Source organism: Phodopus roborovskii, unplaced genomic scaffold (genome assembly GCF_943737965.1).
Source record: "Phodopus roborovskii unplaced genomic scaffold, PHOROB, whole genome shotgun sequence".
NCBI classification, from domain to species: domain Eukaryota; kingdom Metazoa; phylum Chordata; class Mammalia; order Rodentia; family Cricetidae; genus Phodopus; species Phodopus roborovskii.
The window spans coordinates 2,648,084-2,665,030 of record NW_026126442.1 but is presented as its reverse complement, the minus strand read 5'-3'; positions in this window follow the sequence as shown (position 1 = coordinate 2,665,030).

Below are 16,947 nucleotides of genomic sequence, written 5' to 3'. Positions count from 1 at the left end.
AGAGAGGCAAGCTCACCCCAAATCCATACCAAGAGTAGAAATGCCCCAATAAGGTCAACAGAGAAACTCCTCCAAGTCCTCTTAGTTCTCCTTTAATTCTTAAGTTTCTCCAGGAAAGAAAGAGGGGTCAGTGGGAATAGAAGGGAGGTGTGTGTCTCCACACTGGAGGCAGGGAAGGTTGAATTAAAGCAACAGAGAAATGTAGGCATGGCTGTGCATGCCTGTGGTTCCAAAACACCTGAGTTTGGAGGCTGAGGCATGAGTTTGGAGCTAGACTTCCCTGGAGAGTGAGCAACAACAACAAAACACACAAAGATGTAAAAAGCTGAAAGTCATCCCATCCCCCAGTCTCTCTCTCCCTCCCTCCTCCCCTTCCTCTCTCTCTCTCTCTCTCTCTCTCTCTCTCTCTCTCACACACACACACACACACACACACACACACACACACTCACCTCTGCACTTCAGAATGGCCATACTGCCTTAGCATACTAGAAGACTGTTTTCAGCTCCTGGGAGCATACAGCGCCATTAGAAGCCCCAAGAAGGGACTGTTGTCCACAGTGAGTTAGTTCCTGGGAGAGTCAAGTCTCTCCTGCCCCAGGGTTGTTCTCTGCCTCCAACTTAAGCAGTTCTTGGCGGAACATCCTGCCTGGTCCTCCTTGGGCACTTCCTGCCTGCTCTGCTTTGAAAATGGCAGACAGGGACCCTGCCAGGACTGGTAATTTCTCACTGTGGGTGGCACTGAGACTTCCCTGTTCCCTGAAGGAAAGAAATGAAGAGCTGATTAAGTACTTGAAACATCCCTGCCTGCGGATCATTTAATAAGTGCTGTGTCCATCTCTCAGGCTTTAGGCCAGACGCTGGGCTGTCTAATCCAATTTGGCAGGCATCTCTGTGGCAGGCCAGGTTGCTGGGCACCATCTCATTTGATGTGCACAGAATCGGTGTGAGCTCCTGCACTAGCTCTAGCTGGCAGTGTGACTCTTCAACACCCAGCCTCATCCCACATCCAGCAACGAAATGGCAACTTCTATGACCCAAGAAGCTCTGAGTCATCCAGCCATTCCCTGATTCAATCAGCAGCCTGAGACTAAATTCACAAAACCGGATATGGACCAGGAAGCCATCACTCCTCTTATAGAGTTCAGGAGATGAAAGCCAGCAACTGTGGTGTCATTTTGCTGTGTACTGTCCCTGAGTCAGGTGCAGAATCCCTGCCCTGTATCTGCATCCCTCAGCCATTGAGAGTTCTATGAGTTGCTGGAGCTTCTCTTTGCCTTGGCCAAATGGGCAGATGCAAGTACAAGACTACGGTGTAGATGCAAATGATTCCCCTGCAGGCTAGGTGCAGTTTCTTGCCTCTTTTTTTTTTTAATTAATATTTATTTAAATTTAAAACAATCTTATTTTACATACCAATCCCAGTCCCCTCTCCCTCCCTTCTTCCCACTCCCCCCCAACATCTCCCCATTCCATCCCCCCATTCACTCCTCAGGGAGGGTGAGGCCTCCCATGGAGGGTCACCAAAGTCTGTCACATTATTTGGGACAGGACCTAGGCCCTCCCCCATGTATCTAGGCTGAGAGAGTATCCCTTCATAGGGAATGGGTTCCAAAAGCCCATTCGTGCACTAGGAATAAATACTGATTCCACTGCCAGAGGCCCGCCCAGGCCTCCTAACTGACACCACGTTCAGGGAGCCTGGTCAGTTTTATGCTGGTTCTCCAGTTGTCAGTCTGGGGTCCATGAGTTCCCACTTCCTCAGGTCAGCTGTTTCTGTGGGTTTCCCCAGCATGGTCTTGATCCCTTTGCTCATCACTCCTCCCTCTCTACAACTAAATTCCAGATGTTCTGCTCAGTGCTTAGCTGTGAATCTCTGCTTCTGCTTCCATCAGTTACTGGATGAAGGCTCTATGGTGGCATTTAAGGAAGTCATCAATCTCATTATGGGGAAAAGCATCTCCACTATTACTTAGATTCTTAGTTGGGGTCATCCGTGTGGATTCCTGGGAATTTCCCTAGTGCTAGGTTTCTCGCTAAGCCTATAATGGGTCCCTCCATCAAGTTATTTCTTTCCTTGCTGTCCTTCCCTGTTCTTCCTCCAATTCGACCTTCCTGATTCCTCAAGTTCTCCTCCCCCTCCCCCTTCTCCACTCCTCTTTTTCCTACCTCCCTCCCCCTCCCCCATGCTCCGAATTTACTCAGGAAGGGGGAAAGGGGTGTCCACATATCTCCCTTAGGGTCCTCCTTGTTTCCTAGCTTCTCTGGGGTTGTGGATTGTAGGATGGTGATCCATTGCCCTGTATCTAATATCCACTTTCAAGTGGGTGCATACTATGTTTGTCTTTCTGTGTCTGGGTTACCTCACTCAGTATGGTTTCTTCTAGTTCCATCCATTTGCCTGCAAATTTCAAAATGTCGTCGTTTTTATTAATCGCTGAGTAGTACTCCATTGTGTAAATGTACCACATTTTCTTTATCCATTCTTCAGTTGAGGGGCATATAGGTTGCTTCCAGGTTCTGGTTATTACAAATAATGCTGCTATGAACATAGTTGGACAGATGTCCTTGTATGAATGTGCATCTTTTGGGCATATGCCTAAGAGTGGAATTGCTGGGTCTTGAGGTAGATGATTCCCATTTTCCTGAGGAACCACCATACTGATTTCCAAAGCAGCTGTACAAGTTTGCACTCCCACCAGCAGTGGAGGAGTGTTCCCCTTTCTCCACATCCTCTCCAGCATAGGCTGTCAGTGGTGTTTTTGATTTTAGCCACTCTGACTGGTTTAAGATGGTATCTCAGAGTTGTTTTGATTTGCATTTCCCTGATGGATAAGGATGTTGAGCATTTCCTTAAGTGCCTTTTAGCCATTTGAGATTTCTCTATTGAGAAGTCTCTATTTAGATCTGTACCCCATTTTTTAATTGGATTATTTGGTGTTTTGGTGACTAGCTTCTTGATTTCTTTCTCACCTCTTTTTAAATAAGTATTTGTAATTACCATATCTATTACAGCATGTGTTCCTTTAAAAAAATAAATACAGCGCTGGCTGACCTTGGACTCACAGAGCTATGCCTTCTCTGTATCCTGAATGCTGGGGTTAAAGGCATACACCTCACCTAGTACATATTCCTTGTTTTGCTTTGTTTGAGACAGGGTTTCTCTGTGTAGCTCTGGCTGTCCTGGAACTCACTCTGTAGACCAGGCTGGCCTCGAACTCATAGCGATCTGTTCAATCAGAATGAACATCAGAGCTTCTGCTGGGGATGCTGGGCTGAGATTCTTGTCAATGGGTTTGAATGCAGAAGGATCTTGGCTCAAGCACCGTGACCAAAACTTGTCTGAGACTAAATCAATCTAGAGGTGGATGAACTAACAACGCTACTGAACATTCCTGAAGCTGAATCTACCTCAGGGACTGTCCAAGGACATGAGCCAACTTTGGGCCTTTGGGCCAGCTCATGGTTGATTGAGTCCTGGCAGATCCTTGGGGACAGGAAGGAGTCCTCTATACCTGTGTCTCTCCAATTCCTCCTCAGTAGACCACAGGTGGTGGTGCCCCTCCTGTACCACATCCCTCACCCCTAAGGAGAGGCACAAATAGCCATGGTAGCCCGAGGGGCATCTGTAGAGTTTTGTACACAAGTTACCACCCCTTCCTTGGCGATGACCTCCAGCCCATTTATCTGCTGGTGGCTCCTGTAGGGCCTCTCTGCTCTCCCTCTGGCTGCCTCTAAGATACCCCACGAGCCTCCTCCCTTGGCCAGTGGCAGCTGGGAAACACTGGGCTCTCTCTTCCTCTTACTTGCTGCCATCTAATTGGTCACCAAGTGTAGGCACACATCCATGAAGACAGGACCTACTCTACTTCCAGTTTCCATGGCTCCTGTTTCCATTCAGGACAAGCCTGGGGCCCCCACACAGAAGCCCTTCCTGCTTCTGTTCAAGTCTTCCTAAAAGGCTGTCCTCCCCTCCAGCCTCCCTGCTTATGACTCTGGGGGACTCCAAGCCAACAACACCTTCACCAAGAACTCGACATCCTTATGACCTGGCCCCACTCTGTGGCGACTCCGTGTCAAGGGCATCCTCATCCCCAACCGCCTCATACTTCCTTACCTCTATAGCTTTGCTCATATGACCTTGTTTCCTGAACTGTCCACTTATTGGAAGCCCTACTCATCTGCCTAAGCCCCACCTTAATCTCCTCTAAGAAAACTTTGCAATTAACCCCTCTCCGCCTGCAGAGTAGTGCCATGGATTCCCCGAGATACAAACTTTTGCTTGAAAATTTATTTTATAAAATCACACAGGCCCACTGCTGACAATTTTAGGACTCAGGCCAAGTAGAAGAGACCCGTAATCTACAGTGTTCTCTCTCTCTCTCTCTCTCCCCGTCCCTCCCCCCCTTCCCATTACAAGGAGCCTTGTGTACACATGTGAGGCCTCTGACTACTCTACCCTCTTGCCTACTTTCCTCACCTCACCTTGACTGGCCTTCAGGGGAAGAGGCCAACATACATCCTAGAAGTAAATTTGCCCCTTTGGGCAGGAGACTCAAGGTGGAAAGCACAGGCATGGTTTCTAGAAGTCTCAGGGCTCAGCTCTGTGGGGATGCCATCTGCACTGGTGTGGTACAGAGGAACTCCATCTCAGCACGCATGCCTCGGGAGACCGATGAACCACAGCAGAGAGGGGCTAGGCGTTGTTTATCCGCATGACTGCTGCACCTGAATCTACTGCTGTTTCGGCCGGTAACTGTGGCTCCACTCTTACTGGCCCACTTCTCAGGCAGCGGCCCGGTGAGGCCTCTGCCTCCTGCTACTGCCATCAAATACAGTTTTAAACTAAATCTCTATCGTTCTATTTACCAATAAAGACTTGGCAGTCAGAGGCTGGGGTGAAAAACTGCTAGCTTAGAGGGAGTAAGGAGCAACTAGCTGACCTTCCCTCTTCAGCGGTGTCTCAGAAAGAGAGCATCCTTCTGCTTCGACAAACCAAAATGACCGCCACACTTAAAGCACCTCCCTCCTACTTCCTGTGTAACCCTCTACCCATTTTCCTGGATTCCTTCTGACTCTCTATGATTACTCTCTGTCACCTAGTTGTTGCTCTGCCTCCTGACCCAAGGTTGATTTATTTAACTAACACAAATGCAAACTCAGGGTTCATAGTATGATCGTATATCCCACATCAGCTAGGGGTTAAAGCAAGAGGCCCAGGGCAAGAATAGACGGAAGGGTCTCCTTTGATATTGATGGGTGACAGAAGTTCAGAGCTGGGCTCACCAGAGTGATGGGACACAGCTCAGGAAGCAGCCAATCTGCAATAAAGGTGGCCCGGTCTCAAAGCTGTACATGCGATGCCATGTACTATCTCAAGGCCAGCAGTGTCACAACCTAACACCATACTTACAGCCACAGATTCTGGTGGTGAGGACATGGGGAGCCATTATTTTGGTTATGAGAGTCCTTTACTGCCTGGGGATCTGGATATCTGGGGGGAAACAGGACTTCACTTCCAGAAAAATAAACACACAGAATATTAACATGTGGCCTCTGGGAACTCACAAGTAGCCACACATGAACCCTGGTTATGAACTCTAAGACTAAAGGATGCTATGGATCTCTTAGCCTTTATGGCATTTACCATAGGGGTATTATCTGAGGAGCACTTACATGTATAAGTTCACACATGCAAACATGTGTACATGTGTTCTCAAACATACAGGAGTGCACGTGCATCCTGACAGCTCTTAGGAGACGGTAGACAGCAGCCACACCCGGGTGGAGGAGGAGCAGGGGAACAGGAGCTACTAAGTGCCCTCTGCCATATCACTTTGTCAGCATGGCTTGGGAAGTTTCCATCTAGAGCATGATATCTCTGGCTGAGAGTGAGAGAGAAATGGAGGCCCAAGATGAAGCATGGCAAGGAAGACCTGGACACACGGGGAAAGAGATGCTGGGAAGGTCAAGGCGGGGAGAGAAGAGTAGGAGGGAGAGGCTGTGTGGCCAAGACGACTTTAGCCTATGTGAGAGGCACTAGCCCTTCTTTCAGGTCCTGACAATGTGCCCAGGCTCCGTCATAGCCAATGGCCAGCAAAGAAACGCCATGGCCAATGTAAGAGAGGCCGTTGAGGGAGTCTTAGAAAGCTGATTCAGAAGTGTCTGTCCTCACAGTATGCTCTGGGCCCCTTGCTTAGAGAAAACACCCTCTCTCCCTTCACCACACACACACACACACACACACACACTCCTTTACAAACAAGACATCTATCATTTGAGATCAAGTCGTCAACACTGACAACATACAGCCCACACCCTAAATATCTGTCCTCACTAACACTAGCCAGGCTCTAGTGAACCCCTTCCACATCTCTTTGTCTGTGCCTTTGAGACACACTGAGCATCCCTGCCCCTGGCGACATTGAAGATGAATGCTACTCAGTGAGCAGGGAGAGACTGAGTGGCAGAAACACACAGGTCCCCTTCTTAACTCCTTCCTGGCAGGCACTGTGGAAACAATGCTCTTCGTGTGACAAGGCAACATTCCCCAGCACTGCCAAGCAATAATCTCCATGCACATCCAGTGCCCTGACCTCCTCACCAGTAACAACATCCACAGCAATTGCACGTGGTTGTCGAAGGGCACTTGGCCGTACCCAACCATGTTGCTCTCAAATTCCTATAGCTACTGGTCTAGGCAGAACATGCATGAAGCACACTGGGAAACCTGCCCACTGGCAATTATTTGGATGTTGAATGGCAGAGGGTTGTTTTATCTTTATAAAAACTGACAGAAAGAAATGTTATTTTTCAGTTTTTGGTTTTTGAGACAGGGTTTCTCTGTGTAGCCCTGGCTATCCTGAAACTCATTCTGTGACCAGACTGGCCAAGAACTCAGATATCTCCCTGCTTCTGCCTCCAAAATCCTGGGATTAAAAGCATGCACCACCACACTCAGATGAAACAAATTTTTAATTAAATAAAATTCAGCATTATACAATTAATGTGGATATGCATTGTGCATGAATTAAAATGTTTTACCTTTTTATTCTTTTGAGACAGGGTTTCATGTGTTCCAGGCTGACCTTGAACTCACATAGCTGAGGATAATCTTGAATTCCTGCCCTGCCTCCACCTCCCCAGTGCTGAGATTAGAGGTGTGTGTCACTACACCTAAATGCTAGGGATGGAACCCAGAGCTTCATGCAGGCTAAACAAATAATCCTAGCAATGTATAAAAGAAAGACATGGTTGCATGACAATAAAACTTTATTTAGAAAAACAGATGGCTGGGCTGCAGTCTGTAATTTTTTTGGTTGTTTTGTTTTGTGTTCTAAAGATTTTTTATTTATTATGTATACAGTGTTCTGCCTGCACACCAGAAGAGAGCACCAGATATTCTAGTGGTTGTGAGCCACTATGTAGTTTCTGGGAACTGAATTTAGACCTCTGGAAGAGCAGCCAGTGTTTTTAACCTCTAAGCCATCTCTCCAACCCCTGCAGTCTATTGTTTTCCAATTCCTGCTGTAGGAGCCCTTTTTTTTTTTTGTCCTGGAACTTGCTCTGTAGCTCAGGCTGGCCTCAGACTCATTGCAATATGATTAAAGGCATGTGCCACTACTTCCCAGCTTCTAAAAATCTTGATAACATAATTATTGGGTTTTGCTAAGAAGAGAATGACTGATGAATTATGCACACTTAAACTTTATTACTTGTTCAGACCTCGCCAGCTCATCAACACAACACCTGGCCATGTTCAGTCATCATTAATTCCCACTGCCTGGGATAAGGGATGATCTTTACTCATATAAAAGTTATAGCTTGACATGTATTTTTGCCTTTGCACTTGGGAGTGTAACTGACAAGACAGTAAAGAGAAGCATATGTTGTTTAATTAGCTATTGGCTCAAATTATGCTTCTTAAATATGTGCACCTACCTCTTGTATTCTTATCCTTGGTACTGCAAAGGTCAGAAAAAGCCTGAGCCCCTTGGGAAGGTCCAAGCTTGAGCTAGGAATGGTGGCTCATGCCCATTATCTCAGCATTTAGGAAGCAGAGGCAGGAGGATTGCTCATGATTCAAGGCTACCTTGGCCTCCTTAGTGAGTTCCAAGCCAGACTTGGCTACATGTTGAGGGTTTGTTTATTTTTAAAAAAATTACTTTGGGCAGGGTTGAGGAATGCGGGAGACAGCCTTGGTTGGCACTACCTTTCATGTCTTTCACAATCCTCTTTCTACCATTGTTCCTCCAGGAATAGAAAGTTGGAATTTAATCATCTTGTGGCCAAGAGGAAGAGGCTAAGTGAGTGGCAGAATCTTAGGCCTAACTACTCTGAACTCCCAAATCCAGTTCAAACACCCACCCCATACCTCACCATGTAAGGAAGGCTATTTGTTTCAGTCACTGTTACATCGTGGTTTTCTGCTCTTGGTAGCTCAACACAAATCTCTACAAGTAAATTCCAGTGGAGGCTGGGGGATGGCTCTTACTCCATGCTTTTCTGGTGTCTCTATTGCGGTTCCTACCCCATTCACACGTCTACTTCCTTCCTTCCTTCATTCATTCATTCAGTCAGCTAGTCATCTAATAGATATTTACAAAAACCTGCTTTGTGCCAAGATCCATGATCTTCAAGTAACGAGAGGAATATGAGTCATGGTAATCAGAAGAGCTCATAGTCACAGAATAACTGAGTTCATCTGTTTTATATTAAGTTTTTACATTTCATGTGATGTGCACATGTATGTGTGTGCGCGTGCATCATGTGTGTGTACATATGACAAGCATGCAGAGGTATGAGTTCAACTTGCAGGAGTCTGCTCTCTCCTTCTGGGAATCAAACTCAGGAACTCAGGCTTGGTAGCAAGCATCTTTACTTGCTGAGCCATATTGACATCCCTAGAGAGTTAGTCCTCATTACCTTGATTGGGTTGAGGCAAGTAAAGCATGAGCATTTCCAGCACCCATCAGATAATGAGTTCTTTGATCTAATCCACAGTTTCTCCCTGTGGCGAATTCAAACTTTGGGTAGACTATAGGGAGGTGGCAAGAATTGGGGCTAGGGGGGCTGGATGGAAGAAATGAGGCACTGAGAGGGAGTATGCTTTTGAAAGGCTTATCTTGCCCTGACCCCCTCCTATGGACCTTAATGTGAGTAGCCTCTGCCTCATGCTCCCACTGCCATGACCTTCTGCTTCATGATGGGCCCCAAATCAACATAGCCAAAAACCAGGGACCCAAGTAAATCCCGCCCCAGCTGTCATATATTTTGTCACAGGGTGCAAAGTCTAGCCACCCCAAAACAATGACAGTAGATCCTTGCCTTGCCTATGGTATTAGTTGAGACGCAGGCCCTGTCACCGCATCAGAAATCCGTAACAACAGTGGCTTGAATAAAAAAGAAGTTGATATGTGCTTGTTTAAAATCAGTAGCTCCAGGGATGTATGGGAAGTGCAGTCTTTCCTTTGGGCTCGGCAACCCGAGTAGTTCATTCATTAGCTCGGCACCCTGCTCAGGCACACAGTGTTAACCAAGGCCACGCCATTTTGTAAAAGTTCAACTTTGATTGAACTATGACAGTTCCAGCCACTATAGTAATGTGGTTTCTAGCGGTAAATGAATGTGTTTCTCTACAGTCTCAACTGTCCTGCCCCTTGGACTCCAGTCCTGGCCAGCCAGGAGAGATGCTTATGGATCCCAAATGCTCTGACTTAGTACTCAATGGTTACCACTAGCAATGGCCAACTGTGAGCCAAATCTATTAGCTTTTCAACCTCCTTCCCCTCCCTCTCCCTTTTTGCCCCATAACAGAACTGACTCATCTTTGGTTGGTGGGATTCAATTCTTATAGACGGTTTACACACACACACACACACACACACACACACTAAAAGCCTGACATTTTAAGTCACTTGTTCCCTGTCTGTGTTTCCTTCTTGGTGACCTCACAGTGTCCAATTCAAGATCCCAACCCACAGCCTTCGGAGGCCTCAGGAGGAGCTGAGACTGGGGGTTACTTCATGGATGCCACAGTTGCTTTGAGCACGGTGGTAGATCATGGAGAGGAATGGTCCCTTTTGAGGGGGCTGTTTCCATTTAAAGGACATGCGCTGGTGTGATCATTTTTACCAGCATCCTCTTGAGCTGTATCAGAATGTACAAACCATTTTTATACACCTGACTTTTCAGTCTCACCCAGTTTCTCAGCCTCAATCCACCACTTGCTCTGCCCACTACTCATTATTGCCATTCAACCGCAAAATTTATGGCCACAGCAAATTGCCCATAATAAATGGGGTCCAGTAAAATCTCTATAAATCCACCATCCTCCTCCCAAGGGAGATTTAATAAAAAAGAACTCAGATAAAAACACTCATTAAGAATTGAAACAAAGATTGATAGACAGTGTCTAATTCATAATTAATACATGAGAAAATGATGGTCTCTTTCTCTAGAGCATCTGAAATTATTTTACTCTCATAATATTTGACCAGCATCAAAATTGTCCCCCACCCATCTTCATAGTTTAACCATGCCTGTGATGGCTCTCTTCTATGTATACAGAGACCAGGTTCAGATTCCTGGGGGTTGGTCTCTGCCCTGGCTTAGTTTCCAAATGGCTTTGACTGGATTGACATTTTTAGTCATTATCCTTCATTTTCTTTGCACTTGCTGACCTAATGTGGGTAGAAATAATGAGATTTGGTGGGGTTTATTTTTGACAACTCGGTGGCTTTAAATAAATTTCTTTGACCCAATTTTAAAACAGCTGCAGATTTTAAGGTACATTATCTACCGACACATAAATGGAACCTCCGGGTCATTAGTTGTCACAAACAGAATTATTTAAGCAGCACAAGGAAAATTCAGGCTTCTGTTTGGTGCTTTTAACTCTTTCTTGGCTAATGTCATTCACATTAGTTGCAAGATTTTTATTTGTGTGTTTGTATTTATGTGAAGTAGAAGAAAAATTAGTGTCTAACTAGGTGACACCTGAGGTTTCCTGCTCAAAATCTATCATCACAGACGGCTTTATTCCACTATCTGGAAAAGGATGTCATGGGTACCCAATTCTCATGGATTGAGGATCCAGCTAAGACACATAAGGGCTTCCTTAGGTGCCCCAAGCTCCTGTTAAATGAGATTTGTTATTATGTTGTCATTCTTTAGGGTAAATCAGAAATGCCCCTCTCTCTCCAAAACTGTGACATAGTCTCCGGGTCTGTCCCCACAAATTATGTGGAGATCACAGAGGAGAAGTGTGAAGAAAATTGACACACAACTTCTCTCAGTGATTAAAGCCACACCAACAGCAGTGTACTCCCTAACTTGGTGCCCTGGAAAGTGTCCAGTAGCACTCTGTATAATCCCTGCCAAGGGAGTGGGGCCTGCATCTGGACATGAAGAGATGTTGCAAGGACTCAGTTAAGGAACCTGACCCAGAATGAAAGGCCTGTCTCTTTAAAACTGTGTAGCACATGAGCCAACAGGTAATTCAGTCCAGACTGAAGACGAGGAAAAGATAGGCTTGCTAGAAGTAACTGGAGGGTTCCTCTTAGGTATATCCCTGACCAGAGAGGAAGCCAACTTTGCTGGCACAGCAGCATGGTGGTCCTAAAACCTTCCCCTTGCTTTGAAACTGTTTCAAACTGGATGATTAACAAGAGCTACCTGTACATTTCATCGAGCTTTGAAGAAACCATGGTTTGCAAGCTGGACACACATGGGCTTTCTGTTAGCTGGGTCTGTGTGGGTCTTGAGAAAGCAGAAAGCAGAGAGCAGTCTGAATGTGTCCAAAGCCTGTCCAGGGAGGAGGCTGTTGGAAGGGAGTTGAGCTGATGGGAACGTTTTGCATCACCATCGTGGTAGCAAGTACAGAACTGGACATATTTTTTAATCCCGCTGTACTGTAGTTTAAAACTAGCATTGCTTATTGTATGTCACACGTACCTTAATAGAACTAATTATTTTCACTATGATCAACGCTCTCCTTTAGCAATCCAACAGCAAAATCACTCAGTCCTTAGACAGTTCATGTTCACCCCCTGGGTTCCACTTCCTTGCAGCTTTCTTACTTAGCATTTCTATTTCTTGGTCTTCAAGGCACAGGTCAGGCTTGACAGCTTCTCAAACACAGGCCTTTATGGCCCCTGACTGTGGACTCTCACACTCACATCACTGACAAGGGAACTTCCTCTGCTTCCACAGAGTGACACAGCCTGGTTTTCTTGAGACACATTTTAACAGATTGCTTCCTTAGGAATACTCTGCCAAAACAAAATAAAAAAGCCGCAGGCCCCTCATGAAAGAGTCCCAAAGACACTCGGTCTTAATGTCTTATGGGTTTCTGTGTGGCACCTACACTAAGAAAGCAAAATATTCCCAATTACTGTGATAAATTATATCGGAATACATATTAATACCATGTCACCTTTACTTCTCTGAAATTAAACAACCATGTCCAAAGCATGCTGCAGGACTGAATAGTGTTTTATTTGTGGTTTCTGTCTCTCTGTTTTTAAATATATGGGCAGTTTATTGAACAGCTTGAATTAACACAATCTTAATATAAGTTTTTGGTCCAATCATTTACCTTCAAGAGAATTCTGCCAAAAAGTCTCCTTCCTGCCCCTTAATGACATCTAAACAGACCACTTGACTTGCTGGTTACTTTCAATTACTCTGAAGTTCAAGACAAGCCATTACTGGTGCAAAACTTCAGAAACTGCATCAACAGAATCGAGACCAGACTCATAAGTGTCAAGAGCATTTCCTTTCCCAGACTGCCACAAAGAGATTCAGCAATGTGCAGATAGTACCTGTCTTTGTACCCTGTCCAGATGAGGAGATCAGAGCATCTGGACACAGAATCGTCTTCTAGAAAGAATAACTCTGATGGTATTAGCCTGGGACAGAAGGCTGTGGGTGGCTCACAGACAGCAGGATGGCAAGATGCAAAGGGAGGATTTGGGCTCTGACCCATCAGCCACCAAAGGAAGGGAAGAATTAAACCCTCTGAGATGAGCTAGTAACAGAATATAGCAGCTACAATTCAAAAAAGGGGGTCCCCTGGGAAGGCACAGTGCTTGTGAAACATCCCATCAGCCCCTTCTGCTTCTTACCACATCCCCAGAGAGCAACAATAGAGCCCTGGGTTTCTCCAAGCTCAGGAGCCTGCCTTTCTCACACAGGAAATGGCAGAGAAAGTAGATGGTTTGCCATCTTTTTTTTTTTTTTTTTCCTCAAAAGCCATGGCTGCAGGAATGACCTCTTCCATCCAGGACTGTCCTCTGTGATGATCAGGCAGTAAACTAGCCAGGATGTGAGAAGGAGTCTTGAGCCATTAAAGCACATGGGGAAACACATTACATCAAGGACCCCATTACAGGCATCATTGTCCTGACTCAGAAAGGGAGACTTCTGTTTCGTGGCTCTGTGACTGGTATATCCAGGACGATCCCATCCCCCTCAGATACCCCGGAAAGAGAGATGCCAGATTTCACTACCTGGAAAGCCCAGTTACACTAGGACCAGAACACACACACACACACACACACACACACACGCACGCACGCACGCACGCACGCACGCACGCACGCACGCACGCACGCACGCACGCACATGCACATGCACGACGCACATATTGCAGAGACTGAGGGAGCTTGTAAGTTTGGTCAGGACCAACTTTGTCTAGAAGTTAAGGACTTCACACGCTTGTGGGCCAGTGGCTGAAGAGCCTGCACTCTGTCCATATGTGGCTTCATCACTGAACAGGGCTGACTTCAGAATCTGGTCTTCCAGGCTTAGAGACTTTGGTCTGTTTTTCAACAAGCTGAGCCCAAGCCTCCCCATCTCTTTGTAGGGAAGTTATAAGAGAATCTAAGAAAAGCAAGTGATAATAAATAGGAACTGGTTTTATTTAACAAAACACCTGTCACACCACCCAGTTGGAAGCCCCTCCTTGGTCCTAGGAAATGTGAAGTGGAGTTAGGGAAATTTGTCTGCACCTGAAAAAATTCCCCTCCTTGCCCCTTTTCAAGACTCCAGCCTCTACTCTAGCAACAGGGACATATTTCGCACAACTGGGCCCCCTATGTCTCATTTTGGCGCACACTCCCACAGGCCAGTCTCCCTGGCTAGGATGAAACAGGGGTTTACTTCGCTTGGTGTTCAGCTTCTACTTCCAGTGTCCCATCCTCCTCTACTCAGCCATGTCCAGCAGCCTCCTTGTGCCCCTAAGTTCTGTGGGAACCCACCTGCCTGTAATGGCCACCTGGGTATTCCCAGTCTTCTGTCCTTCCTCCATGGCACAACCAAAGGCTGTATCCACTGAGTTGGAGACATTGCAATGGTTAATCTTGACTGTCAACTTGATCGAATGTAGGATCACCTAGCAGACACATCTCGGCACATGTCTGAAATCGTATTTCTAGAGAGGCTTACTGAGTAAGGAGGAGCCTCACTGAATATGGTTGGCACTATCCATTCAGTTAGGCCCTCATTCTAACCAAATAAAGAGGAGAATTATCATTGGGAATACCTGATTCCTGGCTGGATGATTTGAGTGACCCTGGACACCATGACTTTCCAACATCATAGATCACTAGCCAAAATACACCATCCACCCCTCAAGTTGCTTTTTGTCAGGCATCTTGCAGCTGCAATGAAAACAGTAAGGAGACAATTATGGAAAACACAGAGAGGGGCCAAGGTCCTCAGCCTTGGACTTCCAGCCTCTGGAACTATGAGCAAACCCATTTCTCCCCTGCAGTCCTATGCTATGGTGGCCTCAGACATTCACACAAAAACCAGTCTCTAGGGGACATTTGCCAGGCAGTCCAAGGACTCTTGTTATGAAACTGCCATGTTCTCTGGGTTCCTCTTCTTACCAGGCTCCACATTTCACAGAACAACTAATATAAAGATCTAGTTCCCCTAGCTTGTTGGCCCCCACATCCTAGCAAGGATTGTGAGGCATCTCATTGGGCTTGGCAGGAAAGAATTCTCTCCTCAGGCCAGGACTGGGAATTCTCTGGAGCCTCCCTCCTAGTCCTTTTCTTCTTGACTTCCTTCCCAGGATGGCTGTTTTTGACCATTTCTTGTATGTGTATGAACTAGCTAAACCATGGTGACCACATACTTGAACAAACATTATTCTGGATGTCTCCTTCCCCCACTCCCCCCATCCCCGTGTGTGTGTGTGTGTGTGTGTGTGTGTGTGTGTGTGTGTGTGTGTGTGTGTGTGTGTGTATGTATGAGTGCAGGTGCCTGAGGAGGCCAGAGAATCCTCTTGGACCTGTACTTACAGGCAGTTGTGAGCCACCTGGTCCTCTAGAAGAGCGGTCACGCTTCTACTACTGAGCCATCCCTTCAGCCCCTATTCTTTCTTTTCAAAGGAACAACAGTGTACTGAGTATACTGCAAGAAGACAGACTGGGTAATAAGTGAACCATCACCCACAACCTATTGTGGTTGTTTCTGGAGGTTTTGTCTGTTTTTGAATTGTTGGGTTTTGTTTATTTGGTATTTGTTTATTTTTAGTGTGTGGTATGCATATCTGCGTGTACATCTATCTTGGCATGCTTTGGGGGGGTCAGAAAACAACTTTCAAGACTTGGTTCTCCCCTTCCACCTTGTTTTGAGGCATGGTCTTTCTAGTTTCTGCCACTTTACTTCATATTCCAGGCTGACTGGCTGGAAAGCTCCAGGGATGACAGATAAACCCCACTGCATCTGAATCTGACTTCTGCCATAGGATCAAATCTAGTCCTCAGGCTTGCATAACAAGTATTTGATCACACACACACACACACACACACACACACACACACACACACACACCTTTAAGATCAGTTTTCCCACCAGCCTGGTCCCAAAATAACACACTGAGACACTGTATTTGATATAAAGCTGTTGGCCTGTTATTAGCGTTTCTTATTGGCTAGCTCTGTCTTAAATATTAACCCATTTCTATTAATCTAAGTATTTCCACATGGTCTTATCTTACCAGAAAGAGGGTCCGGACCTCTTCTCTCTCATCTCTACATCTTTAGTCTCCTCCACTACATCTCCTAGAATCCTCCTTGTCTCCTAGTCCTGCCTATCTTGCTTTCCTATTGGTCAACATGGCTTTGTTCATTAACCAATAAGAGAAACATATTTACAGAATGACATCTCCCATCACACCACCCAACCTCAAGCCATATCCCCGGTATCAAATTTTGTCTTGCTTTTGTTGTTGTTGTGATGATGGTGGTGGTTTTTGTTTGTTTGCTTGCTTTGAGATTAGTGTTTAAAGCTGTGGTTCTAGAATAAAGCTGTTTTGCCCATATAATGTGAGTGGTCCCTAACCAAACAGTTGAAATCCTCACCAATCACAGACTGACCTGTCCTGAGTGAGAGGGAATCCTACCAGCAAAAGCCTTTGCGCCTGAACTGCCATTGTGTCCTAGGTCTCAGCCTGGCCTATATAGCAGATTTGGGGTGCACCAAGCCTTCCCAATGCCATGAATAAATCACCTACAATGTGTCTCTCTGAATGTGCATAGCTTGTTTGTTCTGATTCTCTGGGGGAAGCTAATCTACCGGGGGCTTTATACAGTGCTGACACTGAGAGTCCTGATATTCGCTCTGAGGCATTGGGAAGAGTCTCATGCAGTTCTGGTTATGACAGGTAAAGCTGAACTATAGTTTCTTGAGATTTCATTTTCAGAGTTTGGAATAAATTATGCTACTTACACACAAGCAAACACTTGGAAGCATGTCATGGTTCCCCTGGAAAGTTTTCTATTTCCTAGAGATTGAAAATAATCCACCTGCACAGTGAACCCCTTTCCAAATCCAGTTTTCTGGTGCTGTTTCTTTAGATTTAGCATGCTTCCAGTATATCTGCTGAGTTATTCTTTTCTTATACATTGTAATTATTTTTCTGTCAGTGGTTGT